Raw genomic sequence first — 7,726 nt, forward strand, 5'->3', positions numbered from 1 at the left:
ACCAGGTACACATCGACAACAGCCACCCTCGAACCAGGTACACATCGACAACAGCCACCCTCGAACCAGGAACACATCGACAACAGCCACCCTCGAACCAGGAACACATCGACAACAGCCACCCTCGAACCAGGTACACATCGACAACAGCCACCCTCGAACCAGGTACACATCGACAACAGCCACCCTCGAACCAGGAACACATCGACAACAGCCACCCTCGAAGCATCGTTAACCAACGCTCCACAAAAGCCACGGCCCTTGCAGAGCAAAGGAAACAACTACTTCAAGGTCTCAGATCGAAGTGACGTCCCCCGATTGAAACGCTACTAGCGCGCACCACCGCTAACTAGCTAGTCATTTCACACGGGCTCATTGTAATGGCTAAAATGGAATCAATGGAACAGAGTCAAAACGCGTGGTTTCCATATGTTTGATCCGTTCCGTTTAATCCATTCCAGCCATTACAATGAGCCCGTCCCTCCTATAGCTCCTCCCACCAGCCCCCTCTGATATGCAGGTAGCCTACTGATACAGTCCTCGAGTCATAATACCCATAAAACATAGCGGTCAAAAGAAGGAAATGATTCCATCCATTTTTCCCATAGGTTTATTTTTTAGAAACACTTAAACACAATGTGTTTTGTGAAAGCTTACCCTGGAATGTTGTTTTGATAACCGTGTACATTTCTCTAGGAAATGGGGATTGAAAATAATTTCCGTTTGACCGCTAGGCGTTATGTGTATTACTCTATTACTTGTAGATGACCTGGAGCCAGTGGGTTTGGCGACGAGTATGAAGCGAGGGCCAGCCAACACAGAAGTCAAGACACTCCAGTCGTAAGATGTTTAGTCCCTGTGCCCTAGTAACACTAAGGTAACCTGCCTAAATGACTACAGACCCGTAGCACTCACATCCGTAGCTATGAAGTGTTTTGAAAGGCTGGTAATGGCTCACATCAACACTATTATCCCAGAAACCCTAGACCCACTCCAATTTGCATACCGCCCAAACAGACGCCCAAACAGATGATGCAATCTCTATTGCACTCCACACTGCCCTTTACCACCTGAACAAAAGGAACACTTATGTGAGAATGCTATTTATTGACTACAGCTCAGCGTTCAAAACCATAGTGCCCTCAAAGCTCACCACTAAGCTAAGGAACCTGGGACTAAACACCTCCGTCTGCAACTGGATCCTGGACTTCCTGATGGGCCCCCAGGTGGTAAGGGTAGGTAGCAACACATCTGCCACACTGATCCTCAACACTGGAGCCCCTCAAGGGTACGTGCTCAGTCCCCTCTTGTACTCCCTCTTCACCCACGACTGCATGACCAGGCACGACTCCAACACCATCATTAAGTTTGCAGACGACACAACAGTGGTAGGCCTGATCACCGACAATGACGAGACAGCCTATAGGGAGGTGGTCAGAGACCTGGCAGTGTGGTGCCAGGACAACAACCTCTCCCTCAATGTGATCAAGACAAAGGAGGTGATTGTGGACTACAGGAAAAGGAGGACCGAGCACGCCCCCATTCTCATCGACGGGGCTGTAGTGGAGCAGGTTGAGAGCTTCAAGTTCCTTGGTGTCCACATCACCAACAAACTAGAATGGTCCAAACACACCAAGACAGTCGTGAAGAGGGCACGACAAAGCCTATTCCCCCTCAGGAAACTAAAAGGATTTGGCATGGGTCCTAACATCCTCAAAGGGTTCTACAGCTGCAACATCGAGAGCATCCTGGTTACATCACCGCCTGGTACGGCAACTGCTCGGCCTCCGACCGCAAGGCACTACAGAGGGTAATGCGTACAGCCCAGTACATCACTGGGGCCAAGCTTCCTGCCATCCAGGACCTCTATACCAGGCGGTGTCAGAGGAAGGCCCTACCTCAATCAGCCTGACTAACCGGTGTCTGTATGTAGCCTCTCTACTGTATATAGCCTTTCTACTGTTATAGCCTCTCTACTGTATATAGCCTCTCTACTGTATGTAGCCTCTCTACTGTATATAGCCTCTCTACTGTATATAGCCTCGCTACTGTATATAGCCTCTCTACTGTATATATTCTCTACTGTATATAGCCTCTCTACTGTATATAGCCTCGCTATTGTATATAGCCTCTCTACTCTATATAGCCTCTCTACTGTATATAGCCTCTCTACTGTATGTAGCCTCTCTACTGTATATAGCCTCTACTGTATATAGCCTCTCTACTGTATATAGCCTCTCTACTGTATATAACCTCTCTATTGTATATAGCCTCTCTACTGTATATAGCCTGTCTACTGTATATAGCCTCTCTACTGTATACAGCCTCTCTACTGTATATAGCCTCTCTACTGTATGTAGCCTCTCTACTGTATATAGCCTCTACTGTATATAGCCTCTCTACTGTATATAGCCTGTCTACTGTATATAGCCTCTCTACTGTATATAGCCTCTCTACTGTATATAGCCTCTCTACTGTATATAGCCTCTCTACTGTATATAGCCTCACTACTGTATATAGCCTCTCTACTGTATATAGCCTCTCTACTGTATATAGCCTCTCTACTGTATATAGCCTGTCTACTGTATATAGCCTCTCTACTGTATATAACCTCTCTACTGTATATAGCCTGTCTACTGTATATAGCCTATATATATAGACAATTGTCAAAGACTCCAGCCACCACAGTCATAGACTGTTCTCTCTACTACCGCATGGCAAGCTGTACCGGAGTGCCAAGTCTAGGGCAAAAAGGCTTCTCAACAGTTTTTACCCCCAAGCCATACGACTCCTGAACAGGTAATCAAATGGCTACCCAGACTATTTGCATTGTGTGCCCCCCCCCCCCCCCCCAACCCCTCTTTTACGCTGCTGCTACTCTCTGTTTATCATATATGCATAGTCACTTTAACTATACATTCATGTACATACAAGCTCAATTGGCCTGACCAACCAGTGCTCCCGCACAATGGCTAACCGGGCTATCTGCATTGTGTCCCGCCACCCACCAACCCCTCTTTACGCTACTGCTACTCTCTGTTCATCATATATGCATATTCACGTTAACCAAATCTACATGTACATACTACCTCAATCAGCCTGACTAACCGGTGTCTGTATATAGCCTCTCTACTGTATATAGCCTCTACTGTATATAGCCTCACTACTGTATATAGCCTCTCTACTGTATATAGCCTCTCTACTGTATATAGCCTCACTACTGTATATAGCCTCACTACTGTATATAGCCTCGCTACTGTATATAGCCTTTCTACTGTATATATTCTCTACTGTATATAGCCTCTCTACTGTATATAGCCTCTCTACTGTATATAGCCTCTCTACTGTATGTAGCCTCTACTGTATATAGCCTCTCTACTGTATATAACCTCTCTACTGTATATAGCCTCTCTACTGTATATAGCTTCTCTACTGTATATAGCTTCTCTACTGTATATAGCCTCTCTACTGTATATAGCCTCTACTGTATATAGCCTCTCTACTGTATATAGCCTCTCTACTGTATATAGCCTCTCTACTGTATATAGCCTCTACTGTATATAGCCTCTACTGTATATAGCCTCTCTACTGTATATAACCTCTCTACTGTATATAGCCTCTCTACTGTATATAGCTTCTCTACTGTATATAGCCTCTCTACTGTATATAGCCTCTACTGTATATAGCCTCTCTACTGTATATAGCCTCTCTACTGTATATAGCCTCACTACTGTATATAGCCTCTCTACTGTATATAGCCTCTCTACTGTATATAGCCTCACTACTGTATATAGCCTCTCTACTGTATATAGCCTCTCTACTGTATATAGCCTCACTACTGTATATAGCCTCTCTACTGTATGTAGCCTCTACTGTATATAGCCTCTACTGTATATAGCCTCTCTACTGTATATAACCTCTCTACTGTATATAGCCTCTCTACTGTATATAGCCTCTCTACTGTATATAGCCTCTACTGTATATAGCCTCTCTACTGTATATAGCCTCTCTACTGTATATAGCTTCTCTACTGTATATAGCCTCTCTACTGTATATAGCCTGTCTACTGTATATAGCCTCTCTACTGTATATAGCCTCTCTACTGTATATAGCCTCTCTACTGTATATAGCCTCTCTACTGTATATAGCCTCACTACTGTATATAGCCTCTCTACTGTATATAGCCTCTCTACTGTATATAGCCTCTCTACTGTATATAGCCTCTCTACTGTATATAGCCTCTCTACTGTATATAGCCTCTCTATTGTATATAGTCTCTCTACTGTATATAGCCTCTCTACTGTATATAGCCTCTCTACTGTATATAGCTTGTCTACTGTATATAGCATCTCTACTGTATATAGCCTCTCTACTGTATATAGCCTGTCTACTGTATATAGCCTATATATATAGACAATTGTGAAAGACCCCAGCCACCCCAGTCATAGACTGTTCTCTCTGCTACCGCACGGCAAGCGGTACCGTAGTGCCAAGTCTAGGTCCAAAAGGCTTCTCAACAGCTTCTACCCCCCCAAGCCATAAGACTCCTGAACAGGTAATCAAATGGCTACCCAGACTATTTGCATTGTGTGCCCCCCCCCCCCCCCAACCCCTCTTTTACGCTGCTGCTACTCTCTGTTTATCATATATGCATAGTCACTTTAACTATACATTCATGTACATACTACCTCAATTGGCCCGACCAACCAGTGCTCCCGCACAATGGCTAACCGGGATATCTGCATTGTGTCCCGCCACCCACCAACCCCTCTTTACGCTACTGCTACTCTCTGTTCATCATATATGCATATTCACGTTAACCAAATCTACATGTACATACTACCTCAATCAGCCTGACTAACCGGTGTCTGTATGTAGCCTCTCTACTGTATATAGCCTCACTACTGTATATAGCCTCTCTACTGTATATAGCCTCTACTGTATATAGCCTCTCTACTGTATATAGCCTCTCTACTGTATATAGCCTCACTACTGTATATAGCCTCTCTACTGTATATAGCCTCTCTACTGTATATAGCCTCTCTACTGTATATAGCCTCTCTACTGTATATAGCCTCACTACTGTATATAGCCTCTCTACTGTATATAGCCTCACTACTGTATATAGCCTCTACTGTATATAGCCTCTCTACTGTATATAGCCTCACTACTGTATATAGCCTCTCTACTGTATATAGCCTCTCTACTGTATATAGCCTCTACTGTATATAGCCTCTACTGTATATAGCCTCACTACTGTATATAGCCTCTCTACTGTATATAGCCTCTCTACTGTCTGTAGCCTCGCTACTGTATATAGCCTGTCTTTTTACTGTTGTTTTATTTCTTTACCTACCTATTGTTCACCTAATACCTTTTTTGCACTATTGGTTAGAGCCGGTAAGTAAGCATTTCACTGTAAGGTCTAACTACACCTGTTGTATTCGGCATTTCACTGTAAGGTCTAACTACACCTGTTGTATTCAGCATTTCACTGTGAGGTCTACTACACCTGTTGTATTCAGCATTTCACTGTAAGGTCTACTACACCTGTTGTATTCAACATTTCACTGTGAGGTCTACCACACCTGTTGTATTCAGCATTTCACTGTAAGGTGAACCTACACCTGTTGTATTCAGCATTTCACTGTGAGGTCTACTACACCTGTTGTATTCAGCATTTCACTGTAAGGTCTACTACACCTGTTGTATTCAGCATTTCACTGTGAGGTCTACCACACCTGTTGTATTCAGCATTTCACTGTAAGGTATACTACACCTGTTGTATTCAGCATTTCACTGTGAGGTCTACACCTGTTGTATTCAGCATTTCACTGTGAGGTCTACTACACCTGTTGTATTCAGCATTTCACTGTAAGGTCTACTACACCTGTTGTATTCAACATTTCACTGTGAGGTCTACTACACCTGTTGTATTCAGCATTTCACTGTGAGGTCTACTACACCTGTTGTATTCAGCATTTCACTGTGAGGTCTACCTACACCTGTTGTATTCAGCATTTCACTGTGAGGTCTACTACACCTGTTGTATTCAGCATTTCACTGTGAGGTCTACTACACCTGTTGTATTCAGCATTTCACTGTGAGGTCTACTACACCTGTTGTATTCAGCATTTCACTGTGAGGTCTACTACACCTGTTGTATTCAGCATTTCACTGTGAGGTCTACCACACCTGTTGTATTCAGCATTTCACTGTGAGGTCTACTACACCTGTTGTATTCATCATTTCACTGTGAGGTCTACTACACCTGTTGTATTCAGCATTTCACTGTGAGGTCTATTACACCTGTTGTATTCAGCATTTCACTGTGAGGTCTACTACACCTGTTCTATTCAGCATTTCACTGTGAGGTCTACTACACATGTTGTATTCAGCATTTCACTGTGAGGTCTACTACACCTGTTGTATTCAGCATTTCACTGTAAGGTCTACTACACCTGTTATATTCGTCGCACGTGACAAATAAACTTTGATTTGGTCTGCTTATTAGCCCCGCCCCACGGAGGTTCCTTTGCCAACATGAGGATGTTACATGTTGTCTTGGCAACAGAACCACCTTAGGCAGGGCGGGGGCAATAAGCAGACCAGATCGCAGTCCCACCTCACCATCGTTGGCTCAAGTAGAGATACCCCCCTCCCCCCCAATTGCTAAAGGCCTGTATGAACTATGCATAGAGCATGATAGAGGCCTCTAGTGGCCTAAAAGCATAGGCAGTGCCATTGAGGGCTTCCACCATTTTTAATGTAGTCAACTGGGTGGGACTTCCAACTTAATTGGCTGATCCCTCCTGGTGACCCTGTTGGAGTCATGTCCAACCGGGTCATCAGGAGGGATCAGCCAATCGTAAAGAAGAACATGTACAACTTCAAAATGGAGATAGAGAGAGCCTCAATGACACTGCCCATGCTGTCACAGAATCTATAATGGCACAGCTACAAAGATAGTTCCATATAGGGTGATAGAAAAATGCTGTATTTACCTGATCTATTTGTTATTAATGGTTAACAATTAATATTTAACTAATAGTAAGACATTTCTGTCCTACTAGTGTCTTGTGTTTTCATGGTCTCCACTCGTTCCCTGCAGCTAATCTGGGCGTATGGTCACCAGAGATGGCTTGAGCTAACAAAATGAGTTAAAGACTGCATTACATAGACAAGAATGTGTTTTACTAGAGATAGTTTAGGAGTAGAACAATCCCTCGTTCTCTAAATCGTCCTTGCATCTGGGAAACTGAGCCAGGCTGGGGTTAAGACAACCCAGGTAAAGATAGGATGAACCCAGAGTGGATTATGATGCTCCTTGGTCTCCATGCCTAAGCATTCTTAGTGTCAGCTATATAAAGAACTCTGCATTTGTGTAAAGGTTAGGTTACTCGGTGGGTGTCGACCAGCCTCATTATTGCAATAATTAAATCGATATGAAATAAAGAAATGACAGTCTCTCTCTCAGTATGAATTTCCACGACAACAACTAGAGAACTCATCCTCGTTATCCACCATCTTTATAAGCTACATATGTTGCCTGGCTACCCATACCCCTCGCTTCGGTCAAACGCTACACCACGGGGGTCAACGCTATCTAGAATTCTTCGGATGTCCCTACCCTAAACCCTACCTACCTAACTTCAAATGGGCCCCAAGGATGCGATATAGCACCGGACGGTTTAGAGAAGAGCAGCTGAAGAATTCAGTCATCAAA

The sequence above is a fragment of the Salvelinus alpinus genome, chromosome 22, assembly GCF_045679555.1.
Source record: "Salvelinus alpinus chromosome 22, SLU_Salpinus.1, whole genome shotgun sequence".
In the NCBI taxonomy this organism is placed as follows: Eukaryota; Metazoa; Chordata; class Actinopteri; order Salmoniformes; family Salmonidae; genus Salvelinus; species Salvelinus alpinus.